Source organism: Bos grunniens, chromosome 4, assembly GCF_055505025.1.
Source record: "Bos grunniens cultivar Pamir isolate PY7600 chromosome 4, Bosgru_T2T1.0, whole genome shotgun sequence".
Taxonomy (NCBI): domain Eukaryota; kingdom Metazoa; phylum Chordata; class Mammalia; order Artiodactyla; family Bovidae; genus Bos; species Bos grunniens.
The window spans coordinates 122,689,730-122,716,828 of NC_141168.1; the positions used below are offsets into that span (position 1 = coordinate 122,689,730).

Sequence of the window (27,099 nt, forward strand, 5' to 3'; positions counted from 1 at the left end):
TGAGCCGCGCGACACCTGCCTGCTCATCTGCCTGATACTCACCAGCTGAGCCGCGCGACACCTGCCTGCTCATCTGCCTGATACTCGCCAGCGGAGCCGCGCGACACCTGCCTGCTCATTTGCCTGATACTCGCCAGCGGAGCCGCGCGACACCTGCCTGCTCATCTGCCTGATACTCGCCAGCGGAGCCGCGCGACACCTGCCTGCTCATCTGCCTGATACTCGCCAGCGGAGCCGCGCGACACCTGCCTGCTCATCTGCCTGATACTCGCCAGCGGAGCCGCGCGACACCTGCCTGCTCATCTGTCTGATACTCGCCAGCGGAGCCGCGCGACACCTGCCTGCTCATCTGCCTGATACTCGCCAGCGGAGCCGCGCGACACCTGCCTGCTCATCTGCCTGATACTCGCCAGCTGAGCCTCGATACTCCTGTCTGCTCATCTGCCTGATACTCGCCAGCGGAGCCGCGCGACACCTGGCTGCTCATCTGCCTGATACTCGCCAGCGGAGCCGCGCGACACGTGCCTGCTCATCTGCCTGATACTCGCCAGCGGAGTCGCCCGACAGGTGCCTGCTCATCTGCCTGATACTCGCCAGCGGAGCCGCGCGACACCTGCCTGCTCATCTGCCTGATACTCGCCAGCGGAGCCGCGCGACACCTGCCTGCTCATCTGCCTGATACTCGCCAGCGGAGCCGCGCGACACCTGCCTGCTCATCTGCCTGATACTCGCCAGCGGAGCCGCGCGACACCTGCCTGCTCATCTGCCTGATACTCGCCAACTGAGCCGCGCGACACCTGCCTGCTCATCTGCCTGATACTCGCCAGCGGAGCCGCGCGACACCTGCCTGCTCATCTGCCTGATACTCGCCAGCGGAGCCGCGCGACACCTGCCTGCTCATCTGCCTGATACTCGCCAGCGGAGCCGCGCGACACCTGCCTGCTCATCTGCCTGATACTCACCAGTTGAGCCACGCGACACCTGCCTGCTCATCTGCCTGATACTCGCCAGCTGAGCCGCGTGACACCTGCCTGCTCATGTGCCTGATACTCGCCAGCTGAGCCGCGCGACACCTGCCTGCTCGTCTGCCTGATGCTCACCAGCTGAGCCGCGCGACACCTGCCTGCTCATCTGCCTGATCCTCGCCAGCGGAGCCGCGCGACACCTGCCTGCTCATCTGCCTGATACTCGCCAGCGGAGCCGCGTGACACCTGCCTGCTCATCTGCCTGATACTCGCCAGCGTAGCCGCGCGACACCTGCCTGCTCATCTGCCTGATACTCGCCAGCTGAGCCGCGCGACACCTGCCTGCTCATCTGCCTGATAAACGCCAACTGAGCCGCGCGACACCTGCCTGCTCATCTGCCTGATACTCGCCAGCTGAGCCACGCGACAACTGCCTGCTCATCTGCCTGATACTCACCAGTTGAGCCGCGCGACACCTGCCTGCTCATCTGCCTGATACTCGCCAGCTGAGCCGCGCGACACCTGCCTGCTCATCTGCCTGATACTCGCCAGCTGAGCTGCGCGACACCTGCCTGCTCATCTGCCTGATACTTGCCAGCGGAGCCGGGCGACACCTGCCTGCTCATCTGCCTGATACTCGCCAGCGGAGCCGCGTGACACCTGCCTGCTCATCTGCCTGATACTCGCCAGCGGAGCCGCGCGACACCTGCCTGCTCATCTGCCTGATACTCGCCAGCGGAGCCGCGCGACACCTGCCTGCTCATCTGCCTGATACTCGCCAGCGGAGCCGCGCGACACCTGCCTGCTCATCTGCCTGATACTCACCAGTTGAGCCACGCGACACCTGCCTGCTCATCTGCCTGATACTCGCCAGCGGAGCCGCGCGACACCTGCCTGCTCATCTGCCTGATACTCGCCAGCGGAGCCGCGCGACACCTGCCTGCTCATCTGCCTGATACTCGCCAGCGGAGCCGCGCGACACCTGCCTGCTCATCTGCCTGATACTCGCCAGCGGAGCCGCGCGACACCTGCCTGCTCATCTGCCTGATACTCGCCAGCGGAGGGGCGCGACACCTGCCTGCTCATCTGCCTGATACTCGCCAGCGGAGCCGCGCGACACCTGCCTGCTCATCTGCCTGATACTCGCCAGCGGAGCCGCGCGACACCTGCCTGCTCATCTGCCTGATAAACGCCACTGAGCCGCGCGACACCTGCCTGCTCATCTGCCTGATACTCGCCAGCTGAGCCGCGCGACACCTACCTGCTCATCTGCCTGATAAACGCCAGCTGAGCCGCGCGACACCTGCCTGCTCATCTGCCTGATACTCGCCAGCTGAGCCGCGCGACACCTGCCTGCTCATCTGCCTGATACTCGCCAGCTGAGCCGCGCGACACCTGCTTGCTCATCTGCCTGATAAACGCCACTGAGCCGCGCGACACCTGCCTGCTCATCTGCCTGATACTCGCCAGCTGAGCCGCGCGACACCTACCTGCTCATCTGCCTGATAAACGCCAGCTGAGCCGCGCGACACCTGCCTGCTCATCTGCCTGATACTCGCCAGCTGAGCCGCGCGACACCTACCTGCTCATCTGCCTGATAAACGCCAGCTGAGCCGCGCGACACCTGCCTGCTCATCTGCCTGATACTCGCCAGCTGAGCCGCGCGACACCTACCTGCTCATCTGCCTGATAAACGCCAGCTGAGCCGCGCGACACCTGCCTGCTCATCTGCCTGATACTCGCCAGCTGAGCCGCGCGACACCTACCTGCTCATCTGCCTGATAAACGCCAGCTGAGCCGCGCGACACCTGCCTGCTCATCTGCCTGATACTCGCCAGCTGAGCCGCGCGACACCTGCCTGCTCATCTGCCTGATACTCGCCAGCTGAGCCGCGCGACACCTGCTTGCTCATCTGCCTGATAAACGCCACTGAGCCGCGCGACACCTGCCTGCTCATCTGCCTGATACTCGCCAGCTGAGCCGCGCGACACCTACCTGCTCATCTGCCTGATAAACGCCAGCTGAGCCGCGCGACACCTGCCTGCTCATCTGCCTGATACTCGCCAGCTGAGCCGCGCGACACCTACCTGCTCATCTGCCTGATAAACGCCAGCTGAGCCGCGCGACACCTGCCTGCTCATCTGCCTGATACTCGCCAGCTGAGCCGCGCGACACCTGCCTGCTCATCTGCCTGATACTCGCCAGCGGAGCCGCGCGACACCTGCCTGCTCATCTGCCTGATACTCGCCAGCGGAGCCGCGCGACATCTGCCTGCTCATCTGCCTGATACTCGCCAGCGGAGCCGCGCGACATCTGCCTGCTCATCTGCCTGATACTCGCCAGCGGAGCCGCGCGACACCTGCCTGCTCATCTGCCTGATACTCGCCAGCGGAGCCGCGCGACACCTGCCTGCTCATCTGCCTGATACACGCCAGCGGAGCCGCGCGACACCTGCCTGCTCATCTGCCTGATAAACGCCAGCTGAGCCGCGCGACACCTGCCTGCTCATCTGCCTGATACTCACCAGCTGAGCCGCGCGACACCTGCCTGCTCATCTGCCTGATAGTCACCAGTGGAGCCGCGCGACACCTGCCTGCTCATCTGCCTGATACTCGCCAGCGGAGCCGCGCGACACCTGCCTGCTCATCTGCCTGATACTCGCCAGCGGAGCCGCGCGACACCTGCCTGCTCATCTGCCTGATACTCGCCAGCGGAGCCGCGCGACACCTGCCTGCTCATCTGCCTGATACTCGCCAGCGGAGCCGCGCGACACCTGCTTGCTCATCTGCCTGATAAACGCCACTGAGCCGCACGACACCTGCCTGCTCATCTGCCTGATACTCGCCAGCTGAGCCGCGCGACACCTGCCTGCTCATCTGCCTGATACTCGCCAGCGGAGCCGCGCGACACCTGCCTGCTCATCTGCCTGATACTCGCCAGCGGAGCCGCGCGACACCTGCCTGCTCATCTGCCTGATACTCGCCAGCGGAGCCGCGCGACACCTGCCTGCTCATCTGCCTGATACTCGCCAGCGGAGCCGCGCGACACCTGCCTGCTCATCTGCCTGATACTCGCCAGCGGAGCCGCGCGACACCTGCCTGCTCATCTGCCTGATACTCGCCAGCGGAGCCGCGCGACACCTGCCTGCTCATCTGCCTGATACTCGCCAGCGGAGCCGCGCGACACCTGCCTGCTCATCTGCCTGATACTCGCCAGCGGAGCCGCGCGACACCTGCCTGCTCATCTGCCTGATACTCGCCAGCGGAGCCGCGCGACACCTGCCTGCTCATCTGCCTGATACTCGCCAGCGGAGCCGCGCGACACCTGCCTGCTCATCTGCCTGATACTCGCCAGCGGAGCCGCGCGACACCTGCCTGCTCATCTGCCTGATACTCGCCAGCGGAGCCGCGGGACACCTGCCTGCTCATCTGCCTGATACTCGCCAGCGGAGCCGCGCGACACCTGCCTGCTCATCTGCCTGATACTCGCCAGCGGAGCCGCGCGACACCTGCCTGCTCATCTGCCTGATACTCGCCAGCGGAGCCGCGCGACACCTGCCTGCTCATCTGCCTGATACTCGCCAGCTGAGCCGCGCGACACCTGCCTGCTCATCTGCCTGATACTCGCCAGCGGAGCCGCGCGACACCTGCCTGCTCATCTGCCTGATACTCACCAGTTGAGCCGCGCGACACCTGCCTGCTCATCTGCCTGATACTCGCCAGCTGAGCCGCGTGACACCTGCCTGCTCATGTGCCTGATACTCGCCAGCTGAGCCGCGCGACCCCTGCCTGCTCATCTGCCTGATACTCGCCTGCTGAGCCTCGATACTCCTGTCTGCTCATCTGCCTGATACTCGCCAGCGGAGCCGCGCGACACCTGGCTGCTCATCTGCCTGATACTCGCCAGCGGAGCCGCGCGACACCTGCCTGCTCATCTGCCTGATACTCGCCATCGGAGTCGCCCGACACGTGCCTGCTCATCTGCCTGATACTCGCCAGCGGAGCCGCGCGACACCTGCCTGCTCATCTGCCTGATACTCGCCAGCGGAGCCGCGCGACACCTGCCTGCTCATCTGCCTGATACTCGCCAGCGGAGCCGCGCGACACCTGCCTGCTCATCTGCCTGATACTCGCCAGCGGAGCCGCGCGACACCTGCTGCTCATCTGCCTGATACTCGCCAGCGGAGCCGCGCGACACCTGCCTGCTCATCTGCCTGATACTCGCCAGCTGAGCCGCGCGACACCTGCCTGCTCATCTGCCTGATAAACGCCAACTGAGCCGCGCGACACCTGCCTGCTGATCTGCCTGATACTCGCCAGCTGAGCCGCGCGACACCTGCCTGCTCATCTGCCTGATACTCACCAGTTGAGCCGCGCGACACCTGCCTGCTCATCTGCCTGATACTCGCCAGCGGAGCCGCGCGACACTGCCTGCTCATCTGCCTGATACTCGCCAGCGGAGCCGCGCGACACCTGCCTGCTCATCTGCCTGATACTCGCCAGCGGAGCCGCTCGACACCTGCCTGCTCATCTGCCTGATACTCGCCAGCTGAGCCGCGCGACACCTGCCTGCTCATCTGCCTGATAAACGCCAACTGAGCCGCGCGACACCTGCCTGCTCATCTGCCTGATACTCGCCAGCTGAGCCGCGCGACACCTGCCTGCTCATCTGCCTGATACTCACCAGTTGAGCCGCGCGACACCTGCCTGCTCATCTGCCTGATACTCGCCAGCGGAGCCGCGCGACACCTGCCTGCTCATCTGCCTGATACTCGCCAGCGGAGCCGCGCGACACCTGCCTGCTCATCTGCCTGATACTCGCCAGCGGAGCCGCGCGACACCTGCCTGCTCATCTGCCTGATACTCGCCAGCTGAGCCGCGCGACACCTGCCTGCTCATCTGCCTGATAAACGCCAACTGAGCCGCGCGACACCTGCCTGCTCATCTGCCTGATACTCGCCAGCTGAGCCGCGCGACACCTGCCTGCTCATCTGCCTGATACTCACCAGCTGAGCCGCGCGACACCTGCCTGCTCATCTGCCTGATAAACGCCAACTGAGCCGCGCGACACCTGCCTGCTCATCTGCCTGATACTCGCCAGCTGAGCCGCGCGACACCTGCCTGCTCATCTGCCTGATACTCACCAGTTGAGCCGCGCGACACCTGCCTGCTCATCTGCCTGATACTCGCCAGCGGAGCCGCGCGACACCTGCCTGCTCATCTGCCTGATACTCGCCAGCGGAGCCGCGCGACACCTGCCTGCTCATCTGCCTGATACTCGCCAACGGAGCCGCTCGACACCTGCCTGCTCATCTGCCTGATACTCGCCAGCTGAGCCGCGCGACACCTGCCTGCTCATCTGCCTGATAAACGCTAACTGAGCCGCGCGACACCTGCCTGCTCATCTGCCTGATACTCGCCAGCTGAGCCGCGCGACACCTGCCTGCTCATCTGCCTGATACTCACCAGTTGAGCCGCGCGACACCTGCCTGCTCATCTGCCTGATACTCGCCAGCGGAGCCGCGCGACACCTGCCTGCTCATCTGCCTGATACTCGCCAGCGGAGCCGCGCGACACCTGCCTGCTCATCTGCCTGATACTCGCCAGCGGAGCCGCGCGACACCTGCCTGCTCATCTGCCTGATACTCGCCAGCGGAGCCGCGCGACACCTGCCTGCTCATCTGCCTGATAAACGCCAACTGAGCCGCGCGACACCTGCCTGCTCATCTGCCTGATACTCGCCAGCTGAGCCGCGCGACACCTGCCTGCTCATCTGCCTGATACTCACCAGCTGAGCCGCACGACACCTGCCTGATCATCTGCCTGATACTCGCCAGCGGAGCCGCGCGACACCTGCCTGCTCATCTGCCTGATACTCGCCAGCGGAGCCGCGCGACACCTGCCTGCTCATCTGCCTGATACTCGCCAGCGGAGCCGCGCGACACCTGCCTGCTCATCTGCCTGATACTCGCCAGCGGAGCCGCGCGACACCTGCCTGCTCATCTGCCTGATACTCGCCAGCGGAGCCGCGCGACACCTGCCTGCTCATCTGCCTGATACTCGCCAGCGGAGCCGCGCGACACCTGCCTGCTCATCTGCCTGATACTCGCCAGCGGAGCCGCGCGACACCTGCCTGCTCATCTGCCTGATACTCGCCAGCGGAGCCGCGCGACACCTGCCTGCTCATCTGCCTGATACTCGCCAGCTGAGCCTCGATACTCCTGTCTGCTCATCTGCCTGATACTCGCCAGCGGAGCCGCGCGACACCTGCCTGCTCATCTGCCTGATACTCGCCAGCGGAGCCGCGCGACACCTGCCTGCTCATCTGCCTGATACTCGCCAGCGGAGCCGCGCGACACCTGCCTGCTCATCTGCCTGATACTCGCCAGCGGAGCCGCGCGACACCTGCCTGCTCATCTGCCTGATACTCGCCAGCGGAGCCGCGCGACACCTGCCTGCTCATCTGCCTGATACTCGCCAGCGGAGCCGCGCGACACCTGCCTGCTCATCTGCCTGATACTCGCCAGCGGAGCCGCGCGACACCTGCCTGCTCATCTGCCTGATACTCGCCAGCGGAGCCGCGCGACACCTGCCTGCTCATCTGCCTGATACTCGCCAGCGGAGCCGCGCGACACCTGCCTGCTCATCTGCCTGATACTCGCCAGCGGAGCCGCGCGACACCTGCCTGCTCATCTGCCTGATACTCGCCAACTGAGCCGCGCGACACCTGCCTGCTCATCTGCCTGATACTCGCCAGCGGAGCCGCGCGACACCTGCCTGCTCATCTGCCTGATACTCGCCAGCGGAGCCGCGCGACACCTGCCTGCTCATCTGCCTGATACTCGCCAGCGGAGCCGCGCGACACCTGCCTGCTCATCTGCCTGATACTCACCAGTTGAGCCGCGCGACACCTGCCTGCTCATCTGCCTGATACTCGCCAGCTGAGCCGCGCGACACCTGCCTGCTCATGTGCCTGATACTTGCCAGCTGAGCCGCGCGACACCTGCCTGCTCGTCTGCCTGATACTCACCAGCTGAGCCGCGCGACACCTGCCTGCTCATCTGCTTCATAATCTCCAGCTGTCCCCCGCGACACCTGCCTGCTCATCTGCCTGATACTCGCCCGCGGATCCGCGCGACACCTGCCTGCTCATCTGCCTCATACTCGCCAGCTGAGCCGCGCGACACCTGCCTGCTCATCTGCCTGATACTCGCCAGCGGAGCCGCGCGACACCTGCCTGCTCATCTGCCTGATACTCGCCAGCGGAGCCGCGCGACACCTGCCTGCTCATCTGCCTGATACTCGCCAGCTGAGCCGCGCGACACCTGCCTGCTCATCTGCCTGATACTCGCCAGGTGAGCCGCGCGACCCCTGCCTGCTCATCTGCCTGATATTCGCCAGCTGAGCCTGATACTCCTGCCTGCTCATCTGCTGCATAATCTCCAGCTGACTCCCGCTACATCTGCCTGCTCATCTGCCAGATACTCGCCAGCGGAGCCGCGTGACACCTGCCTGCTCATCTGCCTGATACTCGCCAGCTGAGCCGCGCGACACCTGCCTGCACATCTGCCTGATACTTGCCAGCGGAGCCGCGCGACACCTGCCTGCTCATCTGCCTGATACTCGCCAGCGGAGCCGCGCGACACCTGCCTGCTCATCTGCCTGATACTCGCCAGCGGAGCCGCGCGACACCTGCCTGCACATCTGCCTAATACTCGCCAGCGGAGCCGCGCGACACCTGCCTGCTCATCTGCCTGATACTCGCCAGCGGAGCCGCGCGACACCTGCCTCCTCATCTACCTGATACTCGCCATTGGAGCCGCGTGACACCTGCCTGCTCATCTGCATCATACTCGCCAGCGGAGCCGTGCGACACCTGCCTGCTCAACTGCCTGATACTCGCCAGCAGAGCCGCGCGACACCTGCCTGTTCATCTGCCTGATACTCGCCAGGTGAGCCGCGCGACCCCTGCCTGGTCATCTGCCTGATATTCGCCAGCTGAGCGTCGATACTAATGCCTGCTCATCTGCTTCATAATCTCCAGCTGACCCCCGGGACACCTGCCTGCTCATCTGCCTGATAATCGCCAGCTGAGCCCCGCGACACCTGCCTGCTCATCTGCCTGATACTCGCCAACGGAGCCCCGCGACACCTGTCTGCTTATCTGCTTGAGAATCGCCAGCTGAGCCCGGCGACACCTGCCTGCTCATCTGCTTGATAATCGCCAGCTGAGCCTCGATATTCCTGCCTGCTCATCTGCTTCCTAGTCTGCAGCTGACCCTCGTGACACCTGCCTGCTCATCTGCCTGATACTCGCCAGCTGACCTACGCGACACCTGCCTGCTCATCTGCCTGATAATCGCCAACTGAGCCGCGCGACACCTGCCTGCTCATCTGCTTCATAATCTCCAGCTGACCCCCACGACACCTGCCTGCTAAATTGCCTGATACTCGACAGCTGAGCCGCGTGACACCTGCCTGCTCATCTGCCTGATACTCGCCAGCGGAGCCCCCCGACACCTGCCTGCTCATCTGCCTAATACTCGCCAGCTGAGCCGCCCGACACCTGCCTGCTCATCTGCCTGATACTCGCCAGCTGAGCCGCCCGACACCTGCCTGCTCATCTGCCTGATACTCGCCAGCTGAGCCGCCCGACACCTGCCTGCTCATCTGCCTGATACTCGCCAGCTGAGCCGCGCGACACCTGCCTGCTCATCTGCCTGATACTCGCCAGCTGAGCCGCGCGACACCTGCCTGCTCATCTGCCTGATACTCGCCAGCTGAGCCGCGCGACACCTGCCTGCTCATCTGCCTGATACTCGCCAGCTGAGCCGCGCGACACCTGCCTGCTCATCTGCCTGATACTCGCCAGCTGAGCCGCGCGACACCTGCCTGCTCATCTGCCTGATACTCGCCAGCTGAGCCGCGCGACACCTGCCTGCTCATCTGCCTGATACTCGCCAGCTGAGCCGCGCGACACCTGCCTGCTCATCTGCCTGATACTCGCCAGCTGAGCCGCGTGACACCAGCCTGCTCATCTGCTTGATAATCGCCAGCTGCGCCGCGCGACACCTGCATGTTCATCTGCTTGATAATCGCCAGCTTAGCCGTGCGAAACCTGCCTGTTCATCTGCTTGACTGTGGCCAGCTGAGCCCCCCGATACCTGCCTGTTCATCTGCTTGATAATCTAAAACTGAACCGCGCGACACCTGCCTGCTCATCTGCTTGATATACGCCAGCTGAGCCGCGAGACACCTTCCTGCTCTTCTGCTTGACTGTGGTCAGCTGAGCCGCGTGACACCTGCCTGCTCATCTGCTTGATAATCGACAGCTGAGCCGCGTGACACCTGCCTGCTCATCTGCTTGATAATCGCCAACTGAACCGCGTGACACCTGCCTGTTCTTCTGCTTGACTGTGGCCAGCTGAGCCGTGTGACACCTGCCTGCTCATCTGCTTGATAATCGCCAGCTGAGCCGCACGACACCTGCCTGCTCATCTGCTTGATAATCGCCAAGTGAGTCGCGCGACACCTGCCTGCTCATCTGCTTGATAATCGACAGCTGAGCCCCGCGACACCTGCTTGCTCAACTGCTTGGTAATCGCCAGCTGAGCCGCGCGACACCTGCCTGCTCATCTGCTTGATAATTGACAGCTGAGCCGCGCGACACCTGTTTGCTCATCTTCTTAATAATCGACAGCTGAGACGGGTGACACCTGCCTGCTCATCTGCTTGATAATCGCCAGCTGAGACACGCGACACCTGCCTGTTCATCTGCTTCATAATCGCCAGCTGTGCCGTGCGACACCTGCCTGCTCATCTGCTTGATAATCGACAGCTGAAGAGCGCGACACCTGCCTGCTCATCTGCTTGATAATCGACAGGTGAGCCCCGCGACACCTGCCTGTTCATCTGCTTTATAATCGGAAACTGAGCCGCGCGACACCTGCCTGCTCATCTGCTTGATATACACCAGTTGAGGCGCGCGACACCTGCCTGATCATCTGCTTGATAATCGACAGTTGAGCCGCGCGACACCTGCCTGCTCATCTGCTTGATAATCGCCAGCTGAGCCGCGCGACCCCTGCCTGCTCATCTGCTTGATAATCGCCAGCTGAGCCCCGCGACACCTGCTTGCTCAACTGCTTGATAATCGCCAGCTGAGCCGCGCGACACCTGCCTGCTCATCTGCTTGATAATTGACAGCTGAGCCGCGCGACACCTGTTTGCTCATCTTCTTAATAATCGACAGCTGAGACGCGCGACACCTGCCTGCTCATCTGCTTGATAATCGCCAGCTGAGACACGCGACACCTGCCTGTTCATCTGCTTCATAATCGCCAGCTGAGCCGTGCGACACCTGCCTGCTCATCTGCTTGATAATCGACAGCTGAAGAGCGCGACACCTGCCTGCTCATCTGCTTGACAATCGACAGGTGAGCCCCGCGACACCTGCCTGTTCATCTGCTTTATAATCGGAAACTGAGCCGCGCGACACCTGCCTGCTCATCTGCTTGATATACACCAGTTGAGGCGCGCGACACCTGCCTGCTCATCTGCTTGATAATCGACAGTTGAGCCGCGCGACACCTGCCTGCTCATCTGCTTGATAATCGCCAGCTGAGACGCGCGACACCTGCCTGCTCATCTGCTTGATAATCGACAGCTGAAGAGCGCGACACCTGCCTGCTCATCTGCTTGACAATCGACAGGTGAGCCCCGCGACACCTGCCTGTTCATCTGCTTTATAATCGGAAACTGAGCCGCGCGACACCTGCCTGCTCATCTGCTTGATATACACCAGTTGAGGCGCGCGACACCTGCCTGCTCATCTGCCTGATACTCGCCAGCGGAGCCGCGCGACACCTGCCTGCTCATCTGCCTGATACTCGCCAGCGGAGCCGCGCGACACCTGCCTGCTCATCTGCCTGATACTCGCCAGCGGAGCCGCGCGACACCTGCCTGCTCATCTGCCTGATACTCGCCAGCGGAGCCGCGCGACACCTGCCTGCTCATCTGCCTGGTACTCGCCAGTTGAGCCGCGCGACACCTGCCTGCTCATCTGCCTGATACTCGCCAGCGGAGCCGCGCGACACCTGCCTGCTCATCTGCCTGATACTCGCCAGCGGAGCCGCGCGACACCTGCCTGCTCATCTGCCTGATACTCGCCAGCGGAGCCGCGCGACACCTGCCTGCTCATCTGCCTGATACTCGCCAGCGGAGCCGCGCGACACCTGCCTGCTCATCTGCCTGATACTCGCCAGCGGAGCCGCGCGACACCTGCCTGCTCATCTGCCTGATACTCGCCAGCGGAGCCGCGCGACACCTGCCTGCTCATCTGCCTGATACTCGCCAGCGGAGCCGCGCGACACCTGCCTGCTCATCTGCCTGATACTCGCCAGCGGAGCCGCGCGACACCTGCCTGCTCATCTGCCTGATACTCGCCAGCGGAGCCGCGCGACACCTGCCTGCTCATCTGCCTGATACTCGCCAGCGGAGCCGCGCGACACCTGCCTGCTCATCTGCCTGATACTCGCCAGCGGAGCCGCGCGACACCTGCCTGCTCATCTGCCTGATACTCGCCAGCTGAGCCGCGCGACACCTGCCTGCTCATCTGCCTGATACTCGCCAGCGGAGCCGCGCGACACCTGCCTGCTCATCTGCCTGATACTCGCCAGCGGAGCCGCGCGACACCTACCTGCTCATCTGCCTGATAAACGCCAGCTGAGCCGCCCGACACCTGCCTGCTCATCTGCCTGATACTCGCCAGCTGAGCCGCGCGACACCTGCCTGCTCATCTGCCTGATACTCGCCAGCGGAGCCGCGCGACACCTGCCTGCTCATCTGCCTGATACTCGCCAGCGGAGCCGCGCGACACCTGCCTGCTCATCTGCCTGATACTCGCCAGCGGAGCCGCGCGACATCTGCCTGCTCATCTGCCTGATACTCGCCAGCGGAGCCGCGCGACACCTGCCTGCTCATCTGCCTGATACTCGCCAGCTGAGCCGCGCGACACCTGCCTGCTCATCTGCCTGATAAACGCCAGCTGAGCCGCGCGACACCTGCCTGCTCATCTGCCTGATACTCGCCAGCTGAGCCGCGCGACACCTGCCTGCTCATCTGCCTGATACTCGCCAGCGGAGCCGCGCGACACCTGCCTGCTCATCTGCCTGATACTCGCCAGCGGAGCCGCGCGACACCTGCCTGCTCATCTGCCTGATACTCGCCAGCGGAGCCGCGCGACACCTGCCTGCTCATCTGCCTGATACTCGCCAGCTGAGCCGCGCGACATCTGCCTGCTCATCTGCCTGATACTCGCCAGCGGAGCCGCGCGACACCTGCCTGCTCATCTGCCTGATACTCGCCAGCTGAGCCGCGCGACACCTGCCTGCTCATCTGCCTGATAAACGCCAACTGAGCCGCGCGACACCTGCCTGCTCATCTGCCTGATACTCGCCAGCTGAGCCGCGCGACACCTGCCTGCTCATCTGCCTGATACTCACCAGTTGAGCCGCGCGACACCTGCCTGCTCATCTGCCTGATACTCGCCAGCGGAGCCGCGCGACATCTGCCTGCTCATCTGCCTGATACTCGCCAGCGGAGCCGCGCGACACCTGCCTGCTCATCTGCCTGATACTCGCCAGCGGAGCCGCGCGACAACTGCCTGCTCATCTGCCTGATACTCGCCAGCGGAGCCGCGCGACACCTGCCTGCTCATCTGCCTGATACTCGCCAGCGGAGCCGCGCGACACCTGCCTGCTCATCTGCCTGATAAACGCCAGCTGAGCCGCGCGACACCTGCCTGCTCATCTGCCTGATACTCGCCAGCTGAGCCGCGCGACACCTGCCTGCTCATCTGCCTGATACTCACCAGTTGAGCCGCGCGACACCTGCCTGCTCATCTGCCTGATACTCGCCAGCGGAGCCGCGCGACACCTGCCTGCTCATCTGCCTGATACTCGCCAGCGGAGCCGCGCGACACCTGCCTGCTCATCTGCCTGATACTCGCCAGCGGAGCCGCGCGACACCTGCCTGCTCATCTGCCTGATACTCGCCAGCGGAGCCGCGCGACACCTGCCTGCTCATCTGCCTGATACTCGCCAGCGGAGCCGCGCGACACCTGCCTGCTCATCTGCCTGATACTCGCCAGCTGAGCCGCGCGACACCTGCCTGCTCATCTGCCTGATAAACGCCACCTGAGCCGCGCGACACCTGCCTGCTCATCTGCCTGATACTCGCCAGCTGAGCCGCGCGACACCTGCCTGCTCATCTGCCTGATACTCACCAGTTGAGCCGCACGACACCTGCCTGCTCATCTGCCTGATACTCGCCAGCGGAGCCGCGCGACACCTGCCTGCTCATCTGCCTGATACTAGCCAGCGGAGCCGCGCGACACCTGCCTGCTCATCTGCCTGATACTCGCCAGCGGAGCCGCGCGACACCTGCCTGCTCATCTGCCTGATACTCGCCAGCGGAGCCGCGCGACACCTGCCTGCTCATCTGCCTGATACTCGCCAGCGGAACCGCGCGACACCTGCCTGCTCATCTGCCTGATACTCGCCAGCGGAGCCGCGCGACACCTGCCTGCTCATCTGCCTGATACTCGCCAGCGGAGCCGCGCGACACCTGCCTGCTCATCTGCCTGATACTCGCCAGCGGAGCCGCGCGACACCTGCCTGCTCATCTGCCTGATACTCGCCAGCGGAGCCGCGCGACACCTGCCTGCTCATCTGCCTGATACTCGCCAGCGGAGCCGCGCGACACCTGCCTGCTCATCTGCCTGATACTCGCCAGCGGAGCCGCGCGACACCTGCCTGCTCATCTGCCTGATACTCGCCAGCTGAGCCGCGCGACACCTGCCTGCTCATCTGCCTGATACTCGCCAGCGGAGCCGCGCGACATCTGCCTGCTCATCTGCCTGATACTCGCCAGCGGAGCCGCGCGACACCTACCTGCTCATCTGCCTGATAAACGCCAGCTGAGCCGCGCGACACCTGCCTGCTCATCTGCCTGATACTCGCCAGCGGAGCCGCGCGATATCTGCCTGCTCATCTGCCTGATACTCGCCAGCGGAGCCGCGCGACACCTGCCTGCTCATCTGCCTGATACTCGCCAGCGGAGCCGCGCGACATCTGCCTGCTCATCTGCCTGATACTCGCCAGCGGAGCCGCGCGACATCTGCCTGCTCATCTGCCTGATACTCGCCAGCGGAGCCGCGCGACACCTGCCTGCTCATCTGCCTGATAAACGCCAGCTGAGCCGCGCGACACCTGCCTGCTCATCTGCCTGATACTCGCCAGCTGAGCCGCGTGACACCTGCCTGCTCATCTGCCTGATACTCGCCAGCGGAGCCGCGCGACACCTGCCTGCTCATCTGCCTGATACTCGCCAGCGGAGCCGCGCGACATCTGCCTGCTCATCTGCCTGATACTCGCCAGCGGATCCGCGCGACATCTGCCTGCTCATCTGCCTGATACTCGCCAGCGGAGCCGCGCGACACCTGCCTGCTCATCTGCCTGATACTCGCCAGCTGAGCCGCGCGACACCTGCCTGCTAATCTGCCTGATAAACGCCAGCTGAGCCGCGCGACACCTGCCTGCTCATCTGCCTGATACTCGCCAGCTGAGCCGCGCGACACCTGCCTGCTCATCTGCCTGATACTCACCAGTTGAGCCGCGCGACACCTGCCTGCTCATCTGCCTGATACTCGCCAGCGGAGCCGCGCGACACCTGCCTGCTCATCTGCCTGATACTCGCCAGCGGAGCCGCGCGACACCTGCCTGCTCATCTGCCTGATACTCGCCAGCGGAGCCGCGCGACACCTGCCTGCTCATCTGCCTGATACTCGCCAGCGGAGCCGCGCGACACCTGTCTGCTCATCTGCCTGATACTCGCCAGCGGAGCCGCGCGACACCTGCCTGCTCATCTGCCTGATACTCGCCAGCGGAGCCGCGCGACACCTGTCTGCTCATCTGCCTGATACTCGCCAGCGGAGCCGCGCGACACCTGCCTGCTCATCTGCCTGATACTCGCCAGCTGAGCCGCGCGACACCTGCTTGCTCATCTGCCTGATAAACGCCACTGAGCCGCGCGACACCTGCCTGCTCATCTGCCTGATACTCGCCAGCTGAGCCGCGCGACACCTGCCTGCTCATCTGCCTGATACTCACCAGTTGAGCCGCGCGACACCTGCCTGCTCATCTGCCTGATACTCGCCAGCGGAGCCGCGCGACACCTGCCTGCTCATCTGCCTGATACTCGCCAGCGGAGCCGCGCGACACCTGCCTGCTCATCTGCCTGATACTCGCCAGCTGAGCCGCGCGACACCTGCCTGCTCATCTGCCTGATACTCGCCAGCGGAGCCGCGCGACATCTGCCTGCTCATCTGCCTGATACTCGCCAGCGGAGCCGCGCGACACCTACCTGCTCATCTGCCTGATAAACGCCAGCTGAGCCGCGCGACACCTGCCTGCTCATCTGCCTGATACTCGCCAGCGGAGCCGCGCGACACCTGCCTGCTCATCTGCCTGATACTCACCAGTTGAGCCGCGCGACACCTGCCTGCTCATCTGCCTGATACTCACCAGTTGAGCCGCGCGACTCCTGCCTGCTCATCTGCCTGATACTCGCCAGCGGAGCCGCGCGACACCTGCCTGCTCATCTGCCTGATACTCGCCAGCGGAGCCGCGCGACACCTGCCTGCTCATCTGCCTGATACTCGCCAGCAGAGCCGCGCGACACCTGCCTGCTCATCTGCCTGATACTCGCCAGCGGAGCCGCGCGACATCTGCCTGCTCATCTGCCTGATACTCGCCAGCGGAGCCGCGCGACACCTACCTGCTCATCTGCCTGATAAACGCCAGCTGAGCCGCGCGACACCTGCCTGCTCATCTGCCTGATACTCGCCAGCTGAGCCGCGCGACACCTGCCTGCTCATCTGCCTGATACTCGCCAGCGGAGCCGCGCCACACCTGCCTGCTCATCTGCCTGATACTCGCCAGCGGAGCCGCGCGACATCTGCCTGCTCATCTGCCTGATACTCGCCAGCGGAGCCGCGCGACATCTGCCTGCTCATCTGCCTGATACTCGCCAGCGGAGCCACGCGACACCTGCCTGCTCATCTGCCTGATACTCGCCAGCTGAGCCGCGCGACACCTGCCTGCTCATCTGCCTGATAAACGTCAGCTGAGCCGCGCGACACCTGCCTGCTCATCTGCCTGATACTCGCCAGCTGAGCCGCGCGACACCTGCCTGCTCATCTGCCTGATACTCACCAGTTGAGCCGCGCGACACCTGCCTGCTCATCTGCCTGATACTCGCCAGCGGAGCCTCGCGACAACTGCCTGCTCATCTGCCTGATACTCGCCAGCGGAGCCGCGCGACACCTGCCTGCTCATCTGCCTGATACTCGCCAGCGGAGCCGCGCGACACCTGCCTGCTCATCTGCCTGATACTCGCCAGCGGAGCCGCGCGACACCTGCCTGCTCATCTGCCTGATACTCGCCAGCGGAGCCGCGCGACACCTGCCTGCTCATCTGCCTGATAAACGCCAACTGAGCCGCGCGACACCTGCCTGCTCATCTGCCTGATACTCGCCAGCTGAGCCGCGCGACACCTGCCTGCTCATCTGCCTGATACTCACCAGTTGAGCCGCGCGACACCTGCCTGCTCATCTGCCTGATACTCGCCACGGAGCCGCGCGACACCTGCCTGCTCATCTGCCTGATACTCGCCAGCGGAGCCGCGCGACACCTGCCTGCTCATCTGCCTGATACTCGCCAGCGGAGCCGCGCGACACCTGCCTGCTCATCTGCCTGATACTCGCCAGCGGAGCCGCGCGACACCTGCCTGCTCATCTGCCTGATACTCGCCAGTTGAGCCGCGCGACACCTGCCTGCTCATCTGCCTGATACTCGCCAGCGGAGCCGCGCGACACCTGCCTGCTCATCTGCCTGATACTCGCCAGCGGAGCCGCGCGACACCTGCCTGCTCATCTGCCTGATACTCGCCAGCGGAGCCGCGCGACACCTGCCTGCTCATCTGCCTGATACTCGCCAGCGGAGCCGCGCGACACCTGCCTGCTCATCTGCCTGATACTCGCCAGCGGAGCCGCGCGACACCTGCCTGCTCATCTGCCTGATACTCGCCAGCTGAGCCGCGCGACACCTGCCTGCTCATCTGCCTGATACTCGCCAGTTGAGCCGCGCGACACCTGCCTGCTCATCTGCCTGATACTCGCCAGCTGAGCCGCGTGACACCTGCCTGCTCATGTGCCTGATACTCGCCAGCTGAGCCGCGCGACCCCTGCCTGCTCATCTGCCTGATACTCGCCAGCTGAGCCTCGATACTCCTGTCTGCTCATCTGCCTGATACTCGCCAGCGGAGCCGCGCGACACCTGGCTGCTCATCTGCCTGATACTCGCCAGCGGAGCCGCGCGACACCTGCCTGCTCATCTGCCTGATACTCGCCATCGGAGTCGCCCGACACGTGCCTGCTCATCTGCCTGATACTCGCCAGCGGAGCCGCGCGACACCTGCCTGCTCATCTGCCTGATACTCGCCAGCGGAGCCGCGCGACACCTGCCTGCTCATCTGCCTGATACTCGCCAGCGGAGCCGCGCGACACCTGCCTGCTCATCTGCCTGATACTCGCCAGCGGAGCCGCGCGACACCTGCCTGCTCATCTGCCTGATACTCGCCAGCGGAGCCGCGCGACACCTGCCTGCTCATCTGCCTGATACTCGCCAGCTGAGCCGCGCGACACCTGCCTGCTCATCTGCCTGATAAACGCCAACTGAGCCGCGCGACACCTGCCTGCTGATCTGCCTGATACTCGCCAGCTGAGCCGCGCGACACCTGCCTGCTCATCTGCCTGATACTCACCAGTTGAGCCGCGCGACACCTGCCTGCTCATCTGCCTGATACTCGCCAGCGGAGCCGCGCGACACCTGCCTGCTCATCTGCCTGATACTCGCCAGCGGAGCCGCGCGACACCTGCCTGCTCATCTGCCTGATACTCGCCAGCGGAGCCGCGCGACACCTGCCTGCTCATCTGCCTGATACTCGCCAGCGGAGCCGCGCGACACCTGCCTGCTCATCTGCCTGATACTCGCCAGCTGAGCCGCGCGACACCTGCCTGCTCATCTGCCTGATAAACGCCAACTGATCCGCGCGACACCTGCCTGCTCATCTGCCTGATACTCGCCAGCTGAGCCGCGTGACACCTGCCTGCTCATCTGCCTGATACTCACCAGTTGAGCCACGCGACACCTGCCTGCTCATCTGCCTGATACTCGCCAGCGGAGCCGCGCGACACCTGCCTGCTCATCTGCCTGATACTCGCCAGCGGAGCCGCGCGACACCTGCCTGCTCATCTGCCTGATACTCGCCAGCGGAGCCGCGCGACACCTGCCTGCTCATCTGCCTGATACTCGCCAGCTGAGCCGCGCGACACCTGCCTGCTCATCTGCCTGATAAACGCCAACTGAGCCGCGCGACACCTGCCTGCTCATCTGCCTGATACTCGCCAGCTGAGCCGCGCGACACCTGCCTGCTCATCTGCCTGATACTCACCAGCTGAGCCGCGCGACACCTGCCTGCTCATCTGCCTGATACTCGCCAGCGGAGCCTCGCGACACCTGCCTGCTCATCTGCCTGATACTCGCCAGCGGAGCCGCGCGACACCTGCCTGCTCATCTGCCTGATACTCGCCAGCGGAGCCGCGCGACACCTGCCTGCTCATCTGCCTGATACTCGCCAGCGGAGCCGCGCGACACCTGCCTGCTCATCTGCCTGATACTCGCCAGCGGAGCCGCGCGACACCTGCCTGCTCATCTGCCTTATACTCGCCAGCGGAGCCGCGCGACACCTGCCTGCTCATCTGTCTGATACTCGCCAGCGGAGCCGCGCGACACCTGCCTGCTCATCTGCCTGATACTCGCCAGCGGAGCCGCGCGACACCTGCCTGCTCATATGCCTGATACTCGCCAGCTGAGCCTCGATACTCCTGTCTGCTCATCTGCCTGATACTCGCCAGCGGAGCCGCGCGACACCTGGCTGCTCATCTGCCTGATACTCGCCAGCGGAGCCGCGCGACACGTGCCTGCTCATCTGCCTGATACTCGCCAGCGGAGTCGCCCGACAGGTGCCTGCTCATCTGCCTGATACTCGCCAGCGGAGCCGCGCGACACCTGCCTGCTCATCTGCCTGATACTCGCCAGCGGAGCCGCGCGACACCTGCCTGCTCATCTGCCTGATACTCGCCAGCGGAGCCGCGCGACACCTGCCTGCTCATCTGCCTGATACTCGCCAGCGGAGCCGCGCGACACCTGCCTGCTCATCTGCCTGATACTCGCCAACTGAGCCACGCGACACCTGCCTGCTCATCTGCCTGATACTCGCCAGCGGAGCCGCGCGACACCTGCCTGCTCATCTGCCTGATACTCGCCAGCGGAGCCGCGCGACACCTGCCTGCTCATCTGCCTGATACTCGCCAGCGGAGCCGCGCGACACCTGCCTGCTCATCTGCCTGATACTCACCAGTTGAGCCACGCGACACCTGCCTGCTTATCTGCCTGATACTCGCCAGCAGAGCCGCGTGACACCTGCCTGCTCATGTGCCTGATACTCGCCAGCTGAGCCGCGCGACACCTGCCTGCTCGTCTGCCTGATGCTCACCAGCTGAGCCGCGCGACACCTGCCTGCTCATCTGCCTGATCCTCGCCAGCGGAGCCGCGCGACACCTGCCTGCTCATCTGCCTGATACTCGCCAGCGGAGCCGCGTGACACCTGCCTGCTCATCTGCCTGATACTCGCCAGCGTAGCCGCGCGACACCTGCCTGCTCATCTGCCTGATACTCGCCAGCTGAGCCGCGCGACACCTGCCTGCTCATCTGCCTGATACTCGCCAGCTGAGCCACGCGACAACTGCCTGCTCATCTGCCTGATACTCACCAGTTGAGCCGCGCGACACCTGCCTGCTCATCTGCCTGATACTCGCCAGCTGAGCCGCGCGACACCTGCCTGCTCATCTGCCTGATACTCGCCAGCTGAGCTGCGCGACACCTGCCTGCTCATCTGCCTGATACTTGCCAGCGGAGCCGCGCGACACCTGCCTGCTCATCTGCCTGATACTCGCCAGCGGAGCCGCGTGACACCTGCCTGCTCATCTGCCTGATACTCGCCAACTGAGCCGCGCGACACCTGCCTGCTCATCTGCCTGATACTCACCAGCTGAGCCGAGCGACACCTGCCTGCTCATCTGCCTGATACTCGCCAGCGGAGCCGCGCGACACCTGCCTGCTCATCTGCCTGATACTCGCCAGCGGAGCCGCGCGACACCTGCCTGCTCATCTGCCTGATACTCGCCAGCGGAGCCGCGCGACACCTGCCTGCTCATCTGCCTGATACTCGCCAGCGGAGCCGCGCGACACCTGCCTGCTCATCTGCCTGATACTCGCCAGCGGAGCCGCGCGACACCTGCCTGCTCATCTGCCTGATACTCGCCAGCGGAGCCGCGCGACACCTGCCTGCTCATCTGCCTGATACTCGCCAGCTGAGCCGCGCGACACCTGCCTGCTCATCTGCCTGATAAACGCCAACTGAGCCGCGCGACACCTGCCTGCTCATCTGCCTGATACTCGCCAGCTGAGCCGCGCGACACCTGCCTGCTCATCTGCCTGATACTCACCAGTTGAGCCGCGCGACACCTGCCTGCTCATCTGCCTGATACTCGCCAGCGGAGCCGCGCGACACCTGCCTGCTCATCTGCCTGATACTCGCCAGCGGAGCCGCGCGACACCTGCCTGATCATCTGCCTGATACTCGCCAGCGGAGCCGCGCGACACCTGCCTGCTCATCTGCCTGATACTCGCCAGCTGAGCCGCGCGACACCTGCCTGCTCATCTGCCTGATAAACGCCAACTGAGCCGCGCGACACCTGCCTGCTCATCTGCCTGATACTCGCCAGCTGAGCCGCGCGACACCTGCCTGCTCATCTGCCTGAATCTCACCAGCTGAGCCGCGCGACACCTGCCTGCTCATCTGCCTGATACTCGCCAGCGGAGCCGCGCGACACCTGCCTGCTCATCTGCCTGATACTCGCCAGCGGAGCCGCGCGACACCTGCCTGCTCATCTGCCTGATACTCGCCAGCGGAGCCGCGCGACACCTGCCTGCTCATCTGCCTGATACTCGCCAGCGGAGCCGCGCGACACCTGCCTGCTCATCTGCCTGATACTCGCCAGCGGAGCCGCGCGACACCTGCCTGCTCATCTGCCTGATACTCGCCAGCGGAGCCGCGCGACACCTGCCTGCTCATCTGTCTGATACTCGCCAGCGGAGCCGCGCGACACCTGCCTGCTCATCTGCCTGATACTCGCCAGCGGAGCCACGCGACACCTGCCTGCTCATCTGCCTGATACTCGCCAGCTGAGCCTCGATACTCCTGTCTGCTCATCTGCCTGATACTCGCCAGCGGAGCCGCGCGACACCTGGCTGCTCATCTGCCTGATACTCGCCAGCGGAGCCGCGCGACACCTGCCTGCTCATCTGCCTGATACTCGCCAGCTGAGCCTCGATACTCCTGTCTGCTCATCTGCCTGATACTCGCCAGCGGAGCCGCGCGACACCTGCCTGCTCATCTGCCTGATACTCGCCAGCGGAGCCGCGCGACACCTGCCTGCTCATCTGCCTGATACTCGCCAGCGGAGCCGCGCGACACCTGCCTGCTCATCTGCCTGATACTCACCAGTTGAGCCACGCGACACCTGCCTGCTCATCTGCCTGATACTCGAGAGCTGAGCCGCGTGACACCTGCCTGCTCATGTGCCTGATACTCGCCAGCTGAGCCGCGCGACACCTGCCTGCTCGTCTGCCTGATGCTCACCAGCTGAGCCGCGCGACACCTGCCTGCTCATCTGCCTGATCCTCGCCAGCGGAGCCGCGCGACACCTGCCTGCTCGTCTGCCTGATACTCGCCAGCGGAGCCGCGTGACACCTGCCTGCTCGTCTGCCTGATACTCGCCAGCGTAGCCGCGCGACACCTGCCTGCTCATCTGCCTGATACTCGCCAGCGGAGCCGCGCGACACCTGCCTGCTCATCTGCCTGATAAACGCCAACTGAGCCGCGCGACACCTGCCTGCTCATCTGCCTGATACTCGCCAGCTGAGCCACGCGACAACTGCCTGCTCATCTGCCTGATACTCACCAGTTGAGCCGCGCGACACCTTCCTGCTCATCTGCCTGATACTCGCCAGCTGAGCCGCGCGACACCTGCCTGCTCATCTGCCTGATACTCGCCAGCTGAGCTGCGCGACACCTGCCTGCTCATCTGCCTGATACTTGCCAGCGGAGCCGGGCGACACCTGCCTGCTCATCTGCCTGATACTCGCCAGCGGAGCCGCGTGACACCTGCCTGCTCATCTGCCTGATACTCGCCAACTGAGCCGCGCGACACCTGCCTGCTCATCTGCCTGATACTCGCCAGCTGAGCCGAGCGACACCTGCCTGCTCATCTGCCTGATACTCGCCAGCGGAGCCGCGCGACACCTGCCTGCTCATCTGCCTGATACTCGCCAGCGGAGCCGCGCGACACCTGCCTGCTCATCTGCCTGATACTCGCCAGCGGAGCCGCGCGACACCTGCCTGCTCATCTGCCTGATACTCGCCAGCGGAGCCGCGCGACACCTGCCTGCTCATCTGCCTGATACTCACCAGCTGAGCCGCGCGACACCTGCCTGCTCATCTGCCTGATACTCGCCAGCGGAGCCGCGCGACACCTGCCTGCTCATCTGCCTGATACTCGCCAGCGGAGCCGCGCGACACCTACCTGCTCATCTGCCTGATAAACGCCAGCTGAGCCGCGCGACACCTGCCTGCTCATCTGCCTGATACTCGCCAGCTGAGCCGCGCGACACCTGCCTGCTCATCTGCCTGATACTCACCAGTTGAGCCGCGCGACACCTGCCTGCTCATCTGCCTGATACTCGCCAGCGGAGCCGCGCGACACCTGCCTGCTCATCTGCCTGATACTCGCCAGCGGAGCCGCGCGACACCTGCCTGCTCATCTGCCTGATACTCGCCAGCGGAGCCGCGCGACACCTGCCTGCTCATCTGCCTGATACTCGCCAGCGGAGCCACGCGACACCTGCCTGCTCATCTGCCTGATACTCGCCAGCGGAGCCGCGCGACACCTGCCTGCTCATCTGCCTGATACTCGCCAGCGGAGCCGCGCGACACCTGCCTGCTCATCTGCCTGATACTCGCCAGCTGAGCCGCGCGACACCTGCTTGCTCATCTGCCTGATAAACGCCACTGAGCCGCGCGACACCTGCCTGCTCATCTGCCTGATACTCGCCAGCTGAGCCGCGCGACACCTACCTGCTCATCTGCCTGATAAACGCCAGCTGAGCCGCGCGACACCTGCCTGCTCATCTGCCTGATACTCGCCAGCTGAGCCGCGCGACACCTACCTGCTCATCTGCCTGATAAACGCCAGCTGAGCCGCGCGACACCTGCCTGCTCATCTGCCTGATACTCGCCAGCTGAGCCGCGCGACACCTGCCTGCTCATCTGCCTGATACTCACCAGTTGAGCCACGCGACACCTGCCTGCTTATCTGCCTGATACTCGCCAGCAGAGCCGCGTGACACCTGCCTGCTCATGTGCCTGATACTCGCCAGCTGAGCCGCGCGACACCTGCCTGCTCGTCTGCCTGATGCTCACCAGCTGAGCCGCGCGACACCTGCCTGCTCATCTGCCTGATCCTCGCCAGCGGAGCCGCGCGACACCTGCCTGCTCATCTGCCTGATACTCGCCAGCGGAGCCGCGTGACACCTGCCTGCTCATCTGCCTGATACTCGCCAGCGTAGCCGCGCGACACCTGCCTGCTCATCTGCCTGATACTCGCCAGCTGAGCCGCGCGACACCTGCCTGCTCATCTGCCTGATACTCGCCAGCTGAGCCACGCGACAACTGCCTGCTCATCTGCCTGATACTCACCAGTTGAGCCGCGCGACACCTGCCTGCTCATCTGCCTGATACTCGCCAGCTGAGCCGCGCGACACCTGCCTGCTCATCTGCCTGATACTCGCCAGCTGAGCTGCGCGACACCTGCCTGCTCATCTGCCTGATACTTGCCAGCGGAGCCGCGCGACAGCTGCCTGCTCATCTGCCTGATACTCGCCAGCGGAGCCGCGTGACACCTGCCTGCTCATCTGCCTGATACTCGCCAACTGAGCCGCGCGACACCTGCCTGCTCATCTGCCTGATACTCACCAGCTGAGCCGAGCGACACCTGCCTGCTCATCTGCCTGATACTCGCCAGCGGAGCCGCGCGACACCTGCCTGCTCATCTGCCTGATACTCGCCAGCGGAGCCGCGCGACACCTGCCTGCTCATCTGCCTGATACTCGCCAGCGGAGCCGCGCGACACCTGCCTGCTCATCTGCCTGATACTCGCCAGCGGAGCCGCGCGACACCTGCCTGCTCATCTGCCTGATACTCGCCAGCGGAGCCGCGCGACACCTGCCTGCTCATCTGCCTGATACTCGCCAGCGGAGCCGCGCGACACCTGCCTGCTCATCTGCCTGATACTCGCCAGCTGAGCCGCGCGACACCTGCCTGCTCATCTGCCTGATAAACGCCAACTGAGCCGCGCGACACCTGCCTGCTCATCTGCCTGATACTCGCCAGCTGAGCCGCGCGACACCTGCCTGCTCATCTGCCTGATACTCACCAGTTGAGCCGCGCGACACCTGCCTGCTCATCTGCCTGATACTCGCCAGCGGAGCCGCGCGACACCTGCCTGCTCATCTGCCTGATACTCGCCAGCGGAGCCGCGCGACACCTGCCTGATCATCTGCCTGATACTCGCCAGCGGAGCCGCGCGACACCTGCCTGCTCATCTGCCTGATACTCGCCAGCTGAGCCGCGCGACACCTGCCTGCTCATCTGCCTGATAAACGCCAACTGAGCCGCGCGACACCTGCCTGCTCATCTGCCTGATACTCGCCAGCTGAGCCGCGCGACACCTGCCTGCTCATCTGCCTGAATCTCACCAGCTGAGCCGCGCGACACCTGCCTGCTCATCTGCCTGATACTCGCCAGCGGAGCCGCGCGACACCTGCCTGCTCATCTGCCTGATACTCGCCAGCGGAGCCGCGCGACACCTGCCTGCTCATCTGCCTGATACTCGCCAGCGGAGCCGCGCGACACCTGCCTGCTCATCTGCCTGATACTCGCCAGCGGAGCCGCGCGACACCTGCCTGCTCATCTGCCTGATACTCGCCAGCGGAGCCGCGCGACACCTGCCTGCTCATCTGCCTGATACTCGCCAGCGGAGCCGCGCGACACCTGCCTGCTCATCTGTCTGATACTCGCCAGCGGAGCCGCGCGACACCTGCCTGCTCATCTGCCTGATACTCGCCAGCGGAGCCACGCGACACCTGCCTGCTCATCTGCCTGATACTCGCCAGCTGAGCCTCGATACTCCTGTCTGCTCATCTGCCTGATACTCGCCAGCGGAGCCGCGCGACACCTGGCTGCTCATCTGCCTGATACTCGCCAGCGGAGCCGCGCGACACCTGCCTGCTCATCTGCCTGATACTCGCCAGCTGAGCCTCGATACTCCTGTCTGCTCATCTGCCTGATACTCGCCAGCGGAGCCGCGCGACACCTGCCTGCTCATCTGCCTGATACTCGCCAGCGGAGCCGCGCGACACCTGCCTGCTCATCTGCCTGATACTCGCCAGCGGAGCCGCGCGACACCTGCCTGCTCATCTGCCTGATACTCACCAGTTGAGCCACGCGACACCTGCCTGCTCATCTGCCTGATACTCGAGAGCTGAGCCGCGTGACACCTGCCTGCTCATGTGCCTGATACTCGCCAGCTGAGCCGCGCGACACCTGCCTGCTCGTCTGCCTGATGCTCACCAGCTGAGCCGCGCGACACCTGCCTGCTCATCTGCCTGATCCTCGCCAGCGGAGCCGCGCGACACCTGCCTGCTCGTCTGCCTGATACTCGCCAGCGGAGCCGCGTGACACCTGCCTGCTCGTCTGCCTGATACTCGCCAGCGTAGCCGCGCGACACCTGCCTGCTCATCTGCCTGATACTCGCCAGCGGAGCCGCGCGACAC

At 64.5% G+C, this 27,099-nt stretch overlaps 1 long non-coding RNA gene across 1 annotated transcript; it reads right to left on the reverse strand.

Moving 5' to 3' along the window:
• Positions 1 to 210: 210 nt before the first annotated feature.
• LOC147374741 (uncharacterized) lies at positions 211 to 21,271 on the reverse strand. Its single transcript, XR_015163278.1, has 2 exons — positions 20,661 to 21,271; positions 211 to 1,165 (listed from the first exon to the last, which is right to left on the reverse strand). It is a non-coding gene; the product is annotated as an uncharacterized LOC147374741 (long non-coding RNA).
• Positions 21,272 to 27,099: the final 5,828 nt, after the last annotated feature.